The 18189-nt window shown below is 33.6% G+C and overlaps 8 non-coding genes across 8 annotated transcripts; all 8 read right to left on the reverse strand.

Annotated features, from left to right (window-relative positions):
• Nucleotides 1-1220: 1220 nt before the first annotated feature.
• On the reverse strand, nucleotides 1221-1342 carry LOC149788200 (5S ribosomal RNA). The gene has a single exon (XR_016424803.1). It is a non-coding gene; the product is annotated as a 5S ribosomal RNA (ribosomal RNA).
• A 900-nt stretch (nucleotides 1343-2242) lies between these two features.
• Nucleotides 2243-2361, reverse strand: LOC149788201 (5S ribosomal RNA). Its single transcript, XR_016424784.1, has one exon. It is a non-coding gene; the product is annotated as a 5S ribosomal RNA (ribosomal RNA).
• Nucleotides 2362-5992: 3631 nt separating this feature from the next.
• Nucleotides 5993-6111, reverse strand: LOC149788202 (5S ribosomal RNA). The gene has a single exon (XR_016424744.1). It is a non-coding gene; the product is annotated as a 5S ribosomal RNA (ribosomal RNA).
• Nucleotides 6112-7011: 900 nt separating this feature from the next.
• Nucleotides 7012-7130, reverse strand: LOC149788203 (5S ribosomal RNA). The gene has a single exon (XR_016424647.1). It is a non-coding gene; the product is annotated as a 5S ribosomal RNA (ribosomal RNA).
• A 2375-nt stretch (nucleotides 7131-9505) lies between these two features.
• On the reverse strand, nucleotides 9506-9624 carry LOC149788204 (5S ribosomal RNA). The gene has a single exon (XR_016424746.1). It is a non-coding gene; the product is annotated as a 5S ribosomal RNA (ribosomal RNA).
• Nucleotides 9625-10524: 900 nt separating this feature from the next.
• Nucleotides 10525-10643, reverse strand: LOC149788205 (5S ribosomal RNA). The gene has a single exon (XR_016424648.1). It is a non-coding gene; the product is annotated as a 5S ribosomal RNA (ribosomal RNA).
• Nucleotides 10644-14224: 3581 nt separating this feature from the next.
• LOC149788206 (5S ribosomal RNA) lies at nucleotides 14225-14343 on the reverse strand. The gene has a single exon (XR_016424507.1). It is a non-coding gene; the product is annotated as a 5S ribosomal RNA (ribosomal RNA).
• A 900-nt stretch (nucleotides 14344-15243) lies between these two features.
• Nucleotides 15244-15362, reverse strand: LOC149788207 (5S ribosomal RNA). The gene has a single exon (XR_016424649.1). It is a non-coding gene; the product is annotated as a 5S ribosomal RNA (ribosomal RNA).
• Between the last annotated feature and the right edge of the window lie 2827 nt (nucleotides 15363-18189).

Below are 18189 nucleotides of genomic sequence, written 5' to 3' on the forward strand. Positions count from 1 at the left end.
AACGTCACTGTGCGGGACTAGGTATAAAACATTTATTGTAGTTTTAATTGTAAATTTTTCGGGCATTTAAGTAGAAATTAAATGATTTCAGTTCTAGTGAGAACAACATTTCGACTGTAAAACATAATTTGTTGTCTTGATGCGTTTTCAAGACTCTTGGGCTGATTAGTCACACATCTCTTCAACGTTTCCGATGTACAAATGTTTGTGTGCAGTATAATATTAGTAACTAAAGTGTATACTGATTCAAAGTTCTAATCCAAAAGAAGCAAAACTGGCCTCAGATACTCATATTTGTCACTCATCCATTTTCTGACCCAGATAAGGGGAGAATTCCATGTTGAAATTGACTTAAAATGCAGATTCAGGACATTATTGTTGTTGTTATTATTATTATTATTATTCCTCTTTCTGTCCTATCATTTGGTTAAAATAAGCGACACCGGCCTATAAGCTAACTTTAAAAATAGGGTCTTATGAGATTTGCAAAGGATCTCTTCTTGCAACTTGTAGAAGTTAACGTTGTGGAAATACAGAAAGTGGAAGCATGGAATATCTATCTAAACTTACTGTAATCAAAACAGAATTTTATAACCCAATTTATTTAGCCAATGGCCCATATTTACAGTATTCGCTACAGGATGCCAATTTTCCCACTGGCAGACTGAGGCCCTGCTGTAAAAGAAATCAATCAATCAATAAATTAATATAAAAAATTCTCACAATTCATACATTCCATATTTATCAATCAATTAGTGAATAAGAAATACCACAAATAAGTACCCAAAATGAAAGACATTGATCGCATATTTTGCAACTCTGCGCTAGAGACTACACCAGGAATATATGAGAAGAAACTTGAAGGAAGTATTTCGACGTGAAAGGAGGCAGCTTGTTGTGGTAGTAAAAGTAGAGGAAACTGGATAAATTGAACCGAATTTGTTAATAAGAAATACTGGTCATCTATGATCGCATATTCCAGTAGTAAGGATCGAAACCAAGAGCAGAGAAGTGCAAAGCAACATTTGCTATATTCAGGTCCTATACTTGATTTTTTTAGGATCCGAATTATTGAAGAAAGTTAAGGAAAAAGAGAAAATGAAAGTCGAGAAATTGCTCTATTTATTATTTATATTGAATAAAGTAAATTTAGTTACAATAAAAGAAAGAAAGAAAAACTTCAACTGTTTTTAGTTATAAAAGAAAAAAAAAAAAATTAGAGTCTACAGCACCCGGTATTCCCAGCAGGCGGTCACCCATCCAAGTACTAACCGGGCCCGACGTTGCTTAACTTCGGTGATCGGACGAGAACCGGTGCTTTCAACGTGGTATGGCCGTAGACACAAGTGTGTGTAAATTTAAGACTTATATTCGCTTCTCTCTTCACCGTTTCCGATGTACAGACGTTTACGTTTATGTGCCGTGTAAAATTAGTAATTAAAGTGTACTTATTAAAACTTATATAGATAAACTGCCTTCATACATTATTCAAATTTGTAATTCAGGCATTTTCGGACTCGGACATTAGTTGCTTAACCGGAGGTTTACACCTTCAAATGGACTTAAATAACAATGCATTTAAACGAAGATTCAGTTCATTTTTGTTGTTTTTGGGCATTATTATTATTATTATTATTTATCTTGTATCAACTGACTAATTCAATAGGTAAATAATCGACATCAGCCTATGAGCTACCTTTAAAGACGGACTCGAATCTGATTTGAAACGGATATCGTCTTGCAGCTCGGAAACGTTAAAGTTGTGGAAACACAGAAAGTGCAAGGAAGTGGAAGCAGGGAACATCCATCCAAACTTACTGTAATCAAAACAGAGATTTATACACCAATTTATTTTGTCAATGGCCCATATTCGAAGTATTCGCTAAGGGATGCCAAGTTTCACACTGATAGACTGGTGCCCTGCTAAAAACAGGTAAATAAATTAAAATAATTAAAAATAATACATTCCAAATATATCTATCAATTATTGAATAAGAAATACCACAGACAAGTATCCAAAATGAAAGACATCGATTGCATACGTTGCAATTATTCGCTATAGGCTGAATCCGGAATATCAGAAGAAATTTGGAGGATCTGGACGGCATACGAGGCGGCCCATTTCGATCCTGGAGGTAGAGGAAACTGAAAAATTTGCACCAGATTTGTGAACAAGAAATATTGGCCATATATGATCGCATATCCTCACAGTGAGGATGGAACCAAAAAAAAATTTAAAAAATGCCTACAGCACCCGGTATTCCCAGGCGGTCACCCATCCAAGTACTAACCGGGCCCGACGTTGCTTAACTTCGGTGATCGGACGAGGACCGGTGTTTTCAACGTGGTATGGCCGTAGACATTTGTATGTACAAATTTAAGACTAATATAGGTTGTCTCTTCGTCGTTACAAAGATATATTACACACGCACACACACACACACACACACACACACACACACACACACACATATATATATATATATATATATATATATATATATATATATATATATATATATATATATATATATATATATATATATATATATATATATATATATATATATATATATATATATATTAGAGACAGGGGAGAGCTCTGCTTACGACAATACATCCCTTCAGTTTCAATCTGTAAAGAAGCAAGAGCTTATTTGATCGCCGATGTCACTGACATGTAGGTTGCCATATTTGTGCAGTCATTTGAATAGTAATACAATGGCGAGTTCCGTGTCAAATTTCATCAAGGTTGTCGTTTTCTTTCGTCAGTCAGCTTCATTAACGACAAATGATGTTATACTCGGAATTATTTCTGAGAAAATAAATCGTATTTCTCTCGATTTCATGCAGGTATATCTCGATGAAAGGTCGGTCAAGTTTGCATGGCAGGCTAGTAAGCACAGGGGCTCGCATCGTTGCTCACAATTGAACTGACAGTCATACATTTTATACTATATGTACGACTGATAGTTTCATTGTAAGCAATGATACGAGCCCCCTGTGGCTAGTAAGCAGCCTATGCCGATACCGCATGGTGTCGGCGATTTCCAACGTTTTGATAAGCAAAACAAATATGTCCATACACCCCAATACTAATGTCCAAATATCAAAAATCGCTATTTTGGGACTATTATGAATTCATTCAAGGACATTCTAAATTACATCATCGCCACACGTCAAGATTGTTATTACATCAGCACATTCAAAATTGGACTTCATTCAGAAAACCACTGGCATTCATTTGGAACACTACCCTTTTGGACTTGTCATATAACTTTTCATGGACTATTTGTGATTTCATTTATAATGCTGAAAAGTATTTAAATTTTCACTTTGTATTCTTTATAAAAATAAATTAAGTCGGTTGGTTTAGATTGGCTAAGATAGCATTAAGGTGTTTTTGTTTATATGAGCCAATATCACATTATTCTTTTCTTGGTTTAGATGGGCTAAGTTCACATTATGGTACATTGGTTTAGATGGGCTAAGTTCACATTAAGGTGTTTGGCTAAGTTTCCATTAAGATATTTGGTTTAGATTGGCTAAGTTTGCATTAAAGTGTATTGGCTTATATTGGCAAATTTCACATAGGAATTTGATTTAGATGGCCTAAGTTCACATTATGGTGTTCTGGCAAAAGACTGCTTGGTTTTATTAGGCAATGAGGGTAGTCTTGCTCAAGGGTACAATAGGGCAACCAGCTTGATAGAAATCTATCATGTTAACCATTGGACTGATGTACATTTTATCAGTGTAATTTAGAGTCTGTTTAAACCATTCCGAATCCCCCCATCTCTCTCTCTCTCTCTCTCTCTCATATATATATATGTATATATATATATATATATATATATATATATATATATATATATATATATATATATATATATATATGAAAGAAATAATATTTTCAATCTTTCTGCACTGTACTGATTTTCTGGTTGAATACTAAAAGTAAGTTTAAATATATATAAGGAGTTTGCAAATTTTATAAAAGTCAGCTTGCCTAGCAAGTAGTAGGTCAATATGATACAATGTAGAATTTAAGAAAATGTCATTATATGTATTGAAACGTTTGTTTCCTTTGTATCTGTTGATATCTAAAATCCATATCCCAATAATTAAAATTATCCAAGACTATATGTAAATAATACACATATGTATGTATGTATGTACACACACAAACGTATATATATATATATATATATATATATATATATATATATATATATATATATATATATATATATATATATATATATATATATATATATATATATATATATATATCTATCACAAAAGACACACACATATCTTAAAACACCCTCAGCCACCCAGGATATATATATGATCCGTTTTTACGAGATAAACTTATTAATTCAGTATGGTATAATTATCGAGTAAGATCAGTAGAGTTTTTGCCCTTGTTTGCAATCGTTATAGGATAACGCGTTAAAAATAAAATTACACAGAAGTACAATTAATGTTAATAGCTGATAAAGTTATGCGAACTTTGTTGCATACTCTCTCTCTCTCTCTCTCTCTCTCTCTCTCTCTCTCTCTCGTGTGTCAGTATGATAAAGCAAGAAGAAAAAGGAAGAACAGTAAAGAACATATATAAAAAGGTTTATTGAAACAGCGTCTCATCATGGTGTGGGCACCACGATGCATAGGGATAAATAAAAAAGCGAGTATTCCATTACTTTTCACTTCATTTGATATGCATCCATATGACACAGAATGCTCTCGGTGAGTACAGGGAATCAGATAAACGTCACTGTGCGGGACTAGGTATAAAACATTTATTGTAGTTTTAATTGTAAATTTTTCGGGCATTTAAGTAGAAATTAAATGATTTCAGTTCTAGTGAGAACAACATTTCGACTGTAAAACATAATTTGTTGTCTTGATGCGTTTTCAAGACTCTTGGGCTGATTAGTCACACATCTCTTCAACGTTTCCGATGTACAAATGTTTGTGTGCAGTATAATATTAGTAACTAAAGTGTATACTGATTCAAAGTTCTAATCCAAAAGAAGCAAAACTGGCCTCAGATACTCATATTTGTCACTCATCCATTTTCTGACCCAGATAAGGGGAGAATTCCATGTTGAAATTGACTTAAAATGCAGATTCAGGACATTATTGTTGTTGTTATTATTATTATTATTATTCCTCTTTCTGTCCTATCATTTGGTTAAAATAAGCGACACCGGCCTATAAGCTAACTTTAAAAATAGGGTCTTATGAGATTTGCAAAGGATCTCTTCTTGCAACTTGTAGAAGTTAACGTTGTGGAAATACAGAAAGTGGAAGCATGGAATATCTATCTAAACTTACTGTAATCAAAACAGAATTTTATAACCCAATTTATTTAGCCAATGGCCCATATTTACAGTATTCGCTACAGGATGCCAATTTTCCCACTGGCAGACTGAGGCCCTGCTGTAAAAGAAATCAATCAATCAATAAATTAATATAAAAAATTCTCACAATTCATACATTCCATATTTATCAATCAATTAGTGAATAAGAAATACCACAAATAAGTACCCAAAATGAAAGACATTGATCGCATATTTTGCAACTCTGCGCTAGAGACTACACCAGGAATATATGAGAAGAAACTTGAAGGAAGTATTTCGACGTGAAAGGAGGCAGCTTGTTGTGGTAGTAAAAGTAGAGGAAACTGGATAAATTGAACCGAATTTGTTAATAAGAAATACTGGTCATCTATGATCGCATATTCCAGTAGTAAGGATCGAAACCAAGAGCAGAGAAGTGCAAAGCAACATTTGCTATATTCAGGTCCTATACTTGATTTTTTTAGGATCCGAATTATTGAAGAAAGTTAAGGAAAAAGAGAAAATGAAAGTCGAGAAATTGCTCTATTTATTATTTATATTGAATAAAGTAAATTTAGTTACAATAAAAGAAAGAAAGAAAAACTTCAACTGTTTTTAGTTATAAAAGAAAAAAAAAAAATTAGAGTCTACAGCACCCGGTATTCCCAGGCGGTCACCCATCCAAGTACTAACCGGGCCCGACGTTGCTTAACTTCGGTGATCGGACGAGAACCGGTGCTTTCAACGTGGTATGGCAGTAGACACAAGTGTGTGTAAATTTAAGACTTATATTCGCTTCTCTCTTCACCGTTTCCGATGTACAGACGTTTACGTTTATGTGCCGTGTAAAATTAGTAATTAAAGTGTACTTATTAAAACTTATATAGATAAACTGCCTTCATACATTATTCAAATTTGTAATTCAGGCATTTTCGGACTCGGACATTAGTTGCTTAACCGGAGGTTTACACCTTCAAATGGACTTAAATAACAATGCATTTAAACGAAGATTCAGTTCATTTTTGTTGTTTTTGGGCATTATTATTATTATTATTATTTATCTTGTATCAACTGACTAATTCAATAGGTAAATAATCGACATCAGCCTATGAGCTACCTTTAAAGACGGACTCGAATCTGATTTGAAACGGATATCGTCTTGCAGCTCGGAAACGTTAAAGTTGTGGAAACACAGAAAGTGCAAGGAAGTGGAAGCAGGGAACATCCATCCAAACTTACTGTAATCAAAACAGAGATTTATACACCAATTTATTTTGTCAATGGCCCATATTCGAAGTATTCGCTAAGGGATGCCAAGTTTCACACTGATAGACTGGTGCCCTGCTAAAAACAGGTAAATAAATTAAAATAATTAAAAATAATACATTCCAAATATATCTGTCAATTATTGAATAAGAAATACCACAGACAAGTATCCAAAATGAAAGACATCGATTGCATACGTTGCAATTATTCGCTATAGGCTGAATCCGGAATATCAGAAGAAATTTGGAGGATCTGGACGGCATACGAGGCGGCCCATTTCGATCCTGGAGGTAGAGGAAACTGAAAAATTTGCACCAGATTTGTGAACAAGAAATATTGGCCATATATGATCGCATATCCTCACAGTGAGGATGGAACCAAAAAAAAATTTAAAAAATGCCTACAGCACCCGGTATTCCCAGGCGGTCACCCATCCAAGTACTAACCGGGCCCGACGTTGCTTAACTTCGGTGATCGGACGAGAACCGGTGTTTTCAACGTGGTATGGCCGTAGACATTTGTATGTACAAATTTAAGACTAATATAGGTTGTCTCTTCGTCGTTACAAAGATATATTACACACGCACACACACACACACACACACACACACACACACACACACACACACATATATATATATATATATATATATATATATATATATATATATATATATATATATATATATATATATATATATATATATATATATATATATATATATATATATATATATATATATATATATATATATATATATATATATATATATATATATATATATATATATTAGAGACAGGGGAGAGCTCTGCTTACGACAATACATCCCTTCAGTTTCAATCTGTAAAGAAGCAAGAGCTTATTTGATCGCCGATGTCACTGACATGTAGGTTGCCATATTTGTGCAGTCATTTGAATAGTAATACAATGGCGAGTTCCGTGTCAAATTTCATCAAGGTTGTCGTTTTCTTTCGTCAGTCAGCTTCATTAACGACAAATGATGTTATACTCGGAATTATTTCTGAGAAAATAAATCGTATTTCTCTCGATTTCATGCAGGTATATCTCGATGAAAGGTCGGTCAAGTTTGCATGGCAGGCTAGTAAGCACAGGGGCTCGCATCGTTGCTCACAATTGAACTGACAGTCATACATTTTATACTATATGTACGACTGATAGTTTCATTGTAAGCAATGATACGAGCCCCCTGTGGCTAGTAAGCAGCCTATGCCGATACCGCATGGTGTCGGCGATTTCCAACGTTTTGATAAGCAAAACAAATATGTCCATACACCCCAATACTAATGTCCAAATATCAAAAATCGCTATTTTGGGACTATTATGAATTCATTCAAGGACATTCTAAATTACATCATCGCCACACGTCAAGATTGTTATTACATCAGCACATTCAAAATTGGACTTCATTCAGAAAACCACTGGCATTCATTTGGAACACTACCCTTTTGGACTTGTCATATAACTTTTCATGGACTATTTGTGATTTCATTTATAATGCTGAAAAGTATTTAAATTTTCACTTTGTATTCTTTATAAAAATAAATTAAGTCGGTTGGTTTAGATTGGCTAAGATAGCATTAAGGTGTTTTTGTTTATATGAGCCAATATCACATTATTCTTTTCTTGGTTTAGATGGGCTAAGTTCACATTATGGTACATTGGTTTAGATGGGCTAAGTTCACATTAAGGTGTTTGGCTAAGTTTCCATTAAGATATTTGGTTTAGATTGGCTAAGTTTGCATTAAAGTGTATTGGCTTATATTGGCAAATTTCACATAGGAATTTGATTTAGATGGCCTAAGTTCACATTATGGTTTTCTGGCAAAAGACTGCTTGGTTTCCGATGTACAAATGTTTGTGTGCAGTATAATATTAGTAACTAAAGTGTATACTGATTCAAAGTTCTAATCCAAAAGAAGCAAAACTGGCCTCAGATACTCATATTTGTCACTCATCCATTTTCTGACCCAGATAAGGGGAGAATTCCATGTTGAAATTGACTTAAAATGCAGATTCAGGACATTATTGTTGTTGTTATTATTATTATTATTATTCCTCTTTCTGTCCTATCATTTGGTTAAAATAAGCGACACCGGCCTATAAGCTAACTTTAAAAATAGGGTCTTATGAGATTTGCAAAGGATCTCTTCTTGCAACTTGTAGAAGTTAACGTTGTGGAAATACAGAAAGTGGAAGCATGAAATATCTATCTAAACTTACTGTAATCAAAACAGAATTTTATAACCCAATTTATTTAGCCAATGGCCCATATTTACAGTATTCGCTACAGGATGCCAATTTTCCCACTGGCAGACTGAGGCCCTGCTGTAAAAGAAATCAATCAATCAATAAATTAATATAAAAAATTCTCACAATTCATACATTCCATATTTATCAATCAATTAGTGAATAAGAAATACCACAAATAAGTACCCAAAATGAAAGACATTGATCGCATATTTTGCAACTCTGCGCTAGAGACTACACCAGGAATATATGAGAAGAAACTTGAAGGAAGTATTTCGACGTGAAAGGAGGCAGCTTGTTGTGGTAGTAAAAGTAGAGGAAACTGGATAAATTGAACCGAATTTGTTAATAAGAAATACTGGTCATCTATGATCGCATATTCCAGTAGTAAGGATCGAAACCAAGAGCAGAGAAGTGCAAAGCAACATTTGCTATATTCAGGTCCTATACTTGATTTTTTTAGGATCCGAATTATTGAAGAAAGTTAAGGAAAAAGAGAAAATGAAAGTCGAGAAATTGCTCTATTTATTATTTATATTGAATAAAGTAAATTTAGTTACAATAAAAGAAAGAAAGAAAAACTTCAACTGTTTTTAGTTATAAAAGAAAAAAAAAAAATTAGAGTCTACAGCACCCGGTATTCCCAGGCGGTCACCCATCCAAGTACTAACCGGGCCCGACGTTGCTTAACTTCGGTGATCGGACGAGAACCGGTGCTTTCAACGTGGTATGGCAGTAGACACAAGTGTGTGTAAATTTAAGACTTATATTCGCTTCTCTCTTCACCGTTTCCGATGTACAGACGTTTACGTTTATGTGCCGTGTAAAATTAGTAATTAAAGTGTACTTATTAAAACTTATATAGATAAACTGCCTTCATACATTATTCAAATTTGTAATTCAGGCATTTTCGGACTCGGACATTAGTTGCTTAACCGGAGGTTTACACCTTCAAATGGACTTAAATAACAATGCATTTAAACGAAGATTCAGTTCATTTTTGTTGTTTTTGGGCATTATTATTATTATTATTATTTATCTTGTATCAACTGACTAATTCAATAGGTAAATAATCGACATCAGCCTATGAGCTACCTTTAAAGACGGACTCGAATCTGATTTGAAACGGATATCGTCTTGCAGCTCGGAAACGTTAAAGTTGTGGAAACACAGAAAGTGCAAGGAAGTGGAAGCAGGGAACATGCATCCAAACTTACTGTAATCAAAACAGAGATTTATACACCAATTTATTTTGTCAATGGCCCATATTCGAAGTATTCGCTAAGGGATGCCAAGTTTCACACTGATAGACTGGTGCCCTGCTAAAAACAGGTAAATAAATTAAAATAATTAAAAATAATACATTCCAAATATATCTATCAATTATTGAATAAGAAATACCACAGACAAGTATCCAAAATGAAAGACATCGATTGCATACGTTGCAATTATTCGCTATAGGCTGAATCCGGAATATCAGAAGAAATTTGGAGGATCTGGACGGCATACGAGGCGGCCCATTTCGATCCTGGAGGTAGAGGAAACTGAAAAATTTGCACCAGATTTGTGAACAAGAAATATTGGCCATATATGATCGCATATCCTCACAGTGAGGATGGAACCAAAAAAAAATTTAAAAAATGCCTACAGCACCCGGTATTCCCAGGCGGTCACCCATCCAAGTACTAACCGGGCCCGACGTTGCTTAACTTCGGTGATCGGACGAGAACCGGTGTTTTCAACGTGGTATGGCCGTAGACATTTGTATGTACAAATTTAAGACTAATATAGGTTGTCTCTTCGTCGTTACAAAGATATATTACACACACACACACACACACACACACACACACACACACACACACACACACACACATATATATATATATATATATATATATATATATATATATATATATATATATATATATATATATATATATATATATATATATATATATATATATATATATATATTAGAGACAGGGGAGAGCTCTGCTTACGACAATACATCCCTTCAGTTTCAATCTGTAAAGAAGCAAGAGCTTATTTGATCGCCGATGTCACTGACATGTAGGTTGCCATATTTGTGCAGTCATTTGAATAGTAATACAATGGCGAGTTCCGTGTCAAATTTCATCAAGGTTGTCGTTTTCTTTCGTCAGTCAGCTTCATTAACGACAAATGATGTTATACTCGGAATTATTTCTGAGAAAATAAATCGTATTTCTCTCGATTTCATGCAGGTATATCTCGATGAAAGGTCGGTCAAGTTTGCATGGCAGGCTAGTAAGCACAGGGGCTCGCATCGTTGCTCACAATTGAACTGACAGTCATACATTTTATACTATATGTACGACTGATAGTTTCATTGTAAGCAATGATACGAGCCCCCTGTGGCTAGTAAGCAGCCTATGCCGATACCGCATGGTGTCGGCGATTTCCAACGTTTTGATAAGCAAAACAAATATGTCCATACACCCCAATACTAATGTCCAAATATCAAAAATCGCTATTTTGGGACTATTATGAATTCATTCAAGGACATTCTAAATTACATCATCGCCACACGTCAAGATTGTTATTACATCAGCACATTCAAAATTGGACTTCATTCAGAAAACCACTGGCATTCATTTGGAACACTACCCTTTTGGACTTGTCATATAACTTTTCATGGACTATTTGTGATTTCATTTATAATGCTGAAAAGTATTTAAATTTTCACTTTGTATTCTTTATAAAAATAAATTAAGTCGGTTGGTTTAGATTGGCTAAGATAGCATTAAGGTGTTTTTGTTTATATGAGCCAATATCACATTATTCTTTTCTTGGTTTAGATGGGCTAAGTTCACATTATGGTACATTGGTTTAGATGGGCTAAGTTCACATTAAGGTGTTTGGCTAAGTTTCCATTAAGATATTTGGTTTAGATTGGCTAAGTTTGCATTAAAGTGTATTGGCTTATATTGGCAAATTTCACATAGGAATTTGATTTAGATGGCCTAAGTTCACATTATGGTGTTCTGGCAAAAGACTGCTTGGTTTTATTAGGCAATGAGGGTAGTCTTGCTCAAGGGTACAATAGGGCAACCAGCTTGATAGAAATCTATCATGTTAACCATTGGACTGATGTACATTTTATCAGTGTAATTTAGAGTCTGTTTAAACCATTCCGAATCCCCCCATCTCTCTCTCTCTCTCTCTCTCATATATATATATATATATATATATATATATATATATATATATATATATATATATATATATATATATATATATATATATATATGAAAGAAATAATATTTTCAATCTTTCTGCACTGTACTGATTTTCTGGTTGAATACTAAAAGTAAGTTTAAATATATATAAGGAGTTTGCAAATTTTATAAAAGTCAGCTTGCCTAGCAAGTAGTAGGTCAATATGATACAATGTAGAATTTAAGAAAATGTCATTATATGTATTGAAACGTTTGTTTCCTTTGTATCTGTTGATATCTAAAATCCATATCCCAATAATTAAAATTATCCAAGACTATATGTAAATAATACACATATGTATGTATGTATGTACACACACAAACGTATATATATATATATATATATATATATATATATATATATATATATATATATATATATATATATATATATATCACAAAAGACACACACATATCTTAAAACACCCTCAGCCACCCAGGATATATATATGGTCCGTTTTTACGAGATAAACTTATTAATTCAGTATGGTATAATTATCGAGTAAGATCAGTAGAGTTTTTGCCCTTGTTTGCAATCGTTATAGGATAACGCGTTAAAAATAAAATTACACAGAAGTACAATTAATGTTAATAGCTGATAAAGTTATGCGAACTTTGTTGCATACTCTCTCTCTCTCTCTCTCTCTCTCTCTCTCGTGTGTCAGTATGATAAAGCAAGAAGAAAAAGGAAGAACAGTAAAGAACATATATAAAAAGGTTTATTGAAACAGCGTCTCATCATGGTGTGGGCACCACGATGCATAGGGATAAATAAAAAAGCGAGTATTCCATTACTTTTCACTTCATTTGATATGCATCCATATGACACAGAATGCTCTCGGTGAGTACAGGGAATCAGATAAACGTCACTGTGCGGGACTAGGTATAAAACATTTATTGTAGTTTTAATTGTAAATTTTTCGGGCATTTAAGTAGAAATTAAATGATTTCAGTTCTAGTGAGAACAACATTTCGACTGTAAAACATAATTTGTTGTCTTGATGCGTTTTCAAGACTCTTGGGCTGATTAGTCACACATCTCTTCAACGTTTCCGATGTACAAATGTTTGTGTGCAGTATAATATTAGTAACTAAAGTGTATACTGATTCAAAGTTCTAATCCAAAAGAAGCAAAACTGGCCTCAGATACTCATATTTGTCACTCATCCATTTTCTGACCCAGATAAGGGGAGAATTCCATGTTGAAATTGACTTAAAATGCAGATTCAGGACATTATTGTTGTTGTTATTATTATTATTATTATTCCTCTTTCTGTCCTATCATTTGGTTAAAATAAGCGACACCGGCCTATAAGCTAACTTTAAAAATAGGGTCTTATGAGATTTGCAAAGGATCTCTTCTTGCAACTTGTAGAAGTTAACGTTGTGGAAATACAGAAAGTGGAAGCATGGAATATCTATCTAAACTTACTGTAATCAAAACAGAATTTTATAACCCAATTTATTTAGCCAATGGCCCATATTTACAGTATTCGCTACAGGATGCCAATTTTCCCACTGGCAGACTGAGGCCCTGCTGTAAAAGAAATCAATCAATCAATAAATTAATATAAAAAATTCTCACAATTCATACATTCCATATTTATCAATCAATTAGTGAATAAGAAATACCACAAATAAGTACCCAAAATGAAAGACATTGATCGCATATTTTGCAACTCTGCGCTAGAGACTACACCAGGAATATATGAGAAGAAACTTGAAGGAAGTATTTCGACGTGAAAGGAGGCAGCTTGTTGTGGTAGTAAAAGTAGAGGAAACTGGATAAATTGAACCGAATTTGTTAATAAGAAATACTGGTCATCTATGATCGCATATTCCAGTAGTAAGGATCGAAACCAAGAGCAGAGAAGTGCAAAGCAACATTTGCTATATTCAGGTCCTATACTTGATTTTTTTAGGATCCGAATTATTGAAGAAAGTTAAGGAAAAAGAGAAAATGAAAGTCGAGAAATTGCTCTATTTATTATTTATATTGAATAAAGTAAATTTAGTTACAATAAAAGAAAGAAAGAAAAACTTCAACTGTTTTTAGTTATAAAAGAAAAAAAAAAAATTAGAGTCTACAGCACCCGGTATTCCCAGGCGGTCACCCATCCAAGTACTAACCGGGCCCGACGTTGCTTAACTTCGGTGATCGGACGAGAACCGGTGCTTTCAACGTGGTATGGCCGTAGACACAAGTGTGTGTAAATTTAAGACTTATATTCGCTTCTCTCTTCACCGTTTCCGATGTACAGACGTTTCCGTTTATGTGCCGTGTAAAATTAGTAATTAAAGTGTACTTATTAAAACTTATATAGATAAACTGCCTTCATACATTATTCAAATTTGTAATTCAGGCATTTTCGGACTCGGACATTAGTTGCTTAACCGGAGGTTTACACCTTCAAATGGACTTAAATAACAATGCATTTAAACGAAGATTCAGTTCATTTTTGTTGTTTTTGGGCATTATTATTATTATTATTATTTATCTTGTATCAACTGACTAATTCAATAGGTAAATAATCGACATCAGCCTATGAGCTACCTTTAAAGACGGACTCGAATCTGATTTGAAACGGATATCGTCTTGCAGCTCGGAAACGTTAAAGTTGTGGAAACACAGAAAGTGCAAGGAAGTGGAAGCAGGGAACATCCATCCAAACTTACTGTAATCAAAACAGAGATTTATACACCAATTTATTTTGTCAATGGCCCATATTCGAAGTATTCGCTAAGGGATGCCAAGTTTCACACTGATAGACTGGTGCCCTGCTAAAAACAGGTAAATAAATTAAAATAATTAAAAATAATACATTCCAAATATATCTATCAATTATTGAATAAGAAATACCACAGACAAGTATCCAAAATGAAAGACATCGATTGCATACGTTGCAATTATTCGCTATAGGCTGAATCCGGAATATCAGAAGAAATTTGGAGGATCTGGACGGCATACGAGGCGGCCCATTTCGATCCTGGAGGTAGAGGAAACTGAAAAATTTGCACCAGATTTGTGAACAAGAAATATTGGCCATATATGATCGCATATCCTCACAGTGAGGATGGAACCAAAAAAAAATTTAAAAAATGCCTACAGCACCCGGTATTCCCAGGCGGTCACCCATCCAAGTACTAACCGGGCCCGACGTTGCTTAACTTCGGTGATCGGACGAGAACCGGTGTTTTCAACGTGGTATGGCCGTAGACATTTGTATGTACAAATTTAAGACTAATATAGGTTGTCTCTTCGTCGTTACAAAGATATATTACACACGCACACACACACACACACACACACACACACACACACACATATATATATATATATATATATATATATATATATATATATATATATATATATATATATATATATATATATATATATTAGAGACAGGGGAGAGCTCTGCTTACGACAATACATCCCTTCAGTTTCAATCTGTAAAGAAGCAAGAGCTTATTTGATCGCCGATGTCACTGACATGTAGGTTGCCATATTTGTGCAGTCATTTGAATAGTAATACAATGGCGAGTTCCGTGTCAAATTTCATCAAGGTTGTCGTTTTCTTTCGTCAGTCAGCTTCATTAACGACAAATGATGTTATACTCGGAATTATTTCTGAGAAAATAAATCGTATTTCTCTCGATTTCATGCAGGTATATCTCGATGAAAGGTCGGTCAAGTTTGCATGGCAGGCTAGTAAGCACAGGGGCTCGCATCGTTGCTCACAATTGAACTGACAGTCATACATTTTATACTATATGTACGACTGATAGTTTCATTGTAAGCAATGATACGAGCCCCCTGTGGCTAGTAAGCAGCCTATGCCGATACCGCATGGTGTCGGCGATTTCCAACGTTTTGATAAGCAAAACAAATATGTCCATACACCCCAATACTAATGTCCAAATATCAAAAATCGCTATTTTGGGACTATTATGAATTCATTCAAGGACATTCTAAATTACATCATCGCCACACGTCAAGATTGTTATTACATCAGCACATTCAAAATTGGACTTCATTCAGAAAACCACTGGCATTCATTTGGAACACTACCCTTTTGGACTTGTCATATAACTTTTCATGGACTATTTGTGATTTCATTTATAATGCTGAAAAGTATTTAAATTTTCACTTTGTATTCTTTATAAAAATAAATTAAGTCGGTTGGTTTAGATTGGCTAAGATAGCATTAAGGTGTTTTTGTTTATATGAGCCAATATCACATTATTCTTTTCTTGGTTTAGATGGGCTAAGTTCACATTATGGTACATTGGTTTAGATGGGCTAAGTTCACATTAAGGTGTTTGGCTAAGTTTCCATTAAGATATTTGGTTTAGATTGGCTAAGTTTGCATTAAAGTGTATTGGCTTATATTGGCAAATTTCACATAGGAATTTGATTTAGATGGCCTAAGTTCACATTATGGTGTTCTGGCAAAAGACTGCTTGGTTTTATTAGGCAATGAGGGTAGTCTTGCTCAAGGGTACAATAGGGCAACCAGCTTGATAGAAATCTATCATGTTAACCATTGGACTGATGTACATTTTATCAGTGTAATTTAGAGTCTGTTTAAACCATTCCGAATCCCCCCATCTCTCTCTCTCTCTCTCTCATATATATATATATATATATATATATATATATATATATATATATATATATATATATATATATATATATATATATATATATATGAAAGAAATAATATTTTCAATCTTTCTGCACTGTACTGATTTTCTGGTTGAATACTAAAAGTAAGTTTAAATATATATAAGGAGTTTGCAAATTTTATAAAAGTCAGCTTGCCTAGCAAGTAGTAGGTCAATATGATACAATGTAGAATTTAAGAAAATGTCATTATATGTATTGAAACGTTTGTTTCCTTTGTATCTGTTGATATCTAAAATCCATATCCCAATAATTAAAATTATCCAAGACTATATGTAAATAATACACATATGTATGTATGTATGTACACACACAAACGTATATATATATATATATATATATATATATATATATATATATATATATATATATATATATATATATATATATATATATATATCACAAAAGACACACACATATCTTAAAACACCCTCAGCCACCCAGGATATATATATGATCCGTTTTTACGAGATAAACTTATTAATTCAGTATGGTATAATTATCGAGTAAGATCAGTAGAGTTTTTGCCCTTGTTTGCAATCGTTATAGGATAACGCGTTAAAAATAAAATTACACAGAAGTACAATTAATGTTAATAGCTGATAAAGTTATGCGAACTTTGTTGCATACTCTCTCTCTCTCTCTCTCTCTCTCTCTCTCGTGTGTCAGTATGATAAAGCAAGAAGAAAAAGGAAGAACAGTAAAGAACATATATAAAAAGGTTTATTGAAACAGCGTCTCATCATGGTGTGGGCACCACGATGCATAGGGATAAATAAAAAAGCGAGTATTCCATTACTTTTCACTTCATTTGATATGCATCCATATGACACAGAATGCTCTCGGTGAGTACAGGGAATCAGATAAACGTCACTGTGCGGGACTAGGTATAAAACATTTATTGTAGTTTTAATTGTAAATTTTTCGGGCATTTAAGTAGAAATTAAATGATTTCAGTTCTAGTGAGAACAACATTTCGACTGTAAAACATAATTTGTTGTCTTGATGCGTTTTCAAGACTCTTGGGCTGATTAGTCACACATCTCTTCAACGTTTCCGATGTACAAATGTTTGTGTGCAGTATAATATTAGTAACTAAAGTGTATACTGATTCAAAGTTCTAATCCAAAAGAAGCAAAACTGGCCTCAGATACTCATATTTGTCACTCATCCATTTTCTGACCCAGATAAGGGGAGAATTCCATGTTGAAATTGACTTAAAATGCAGATTCAGGACATTATTGTTGTTGTTATTATTATTATTATTATTCCTCTTTCTGTCCTATCATTTGGTTAAAATAAGCGACACCGGCCTATAAGCTAACTTTAAAAATAGGGTCTTATGAGATTTGCAAAGGA

Source organism: Sinohyriopsis cumingii, chromosome 11, assembly GCF_028554795.1.
Source record: "Sinohyriopsis cumingii isolate HCF-2022 chromosome 11, ASM2855479v2, whole genome shotgun sequence".
Classification (NCBI taxonomy): domain Eukaryota; kingdom Metazoa; phylum Mollusca; class Bivalvia; order Unionida; family Unionidae; genus Sinohyriopsis; species Sinohyriopsis cumingii.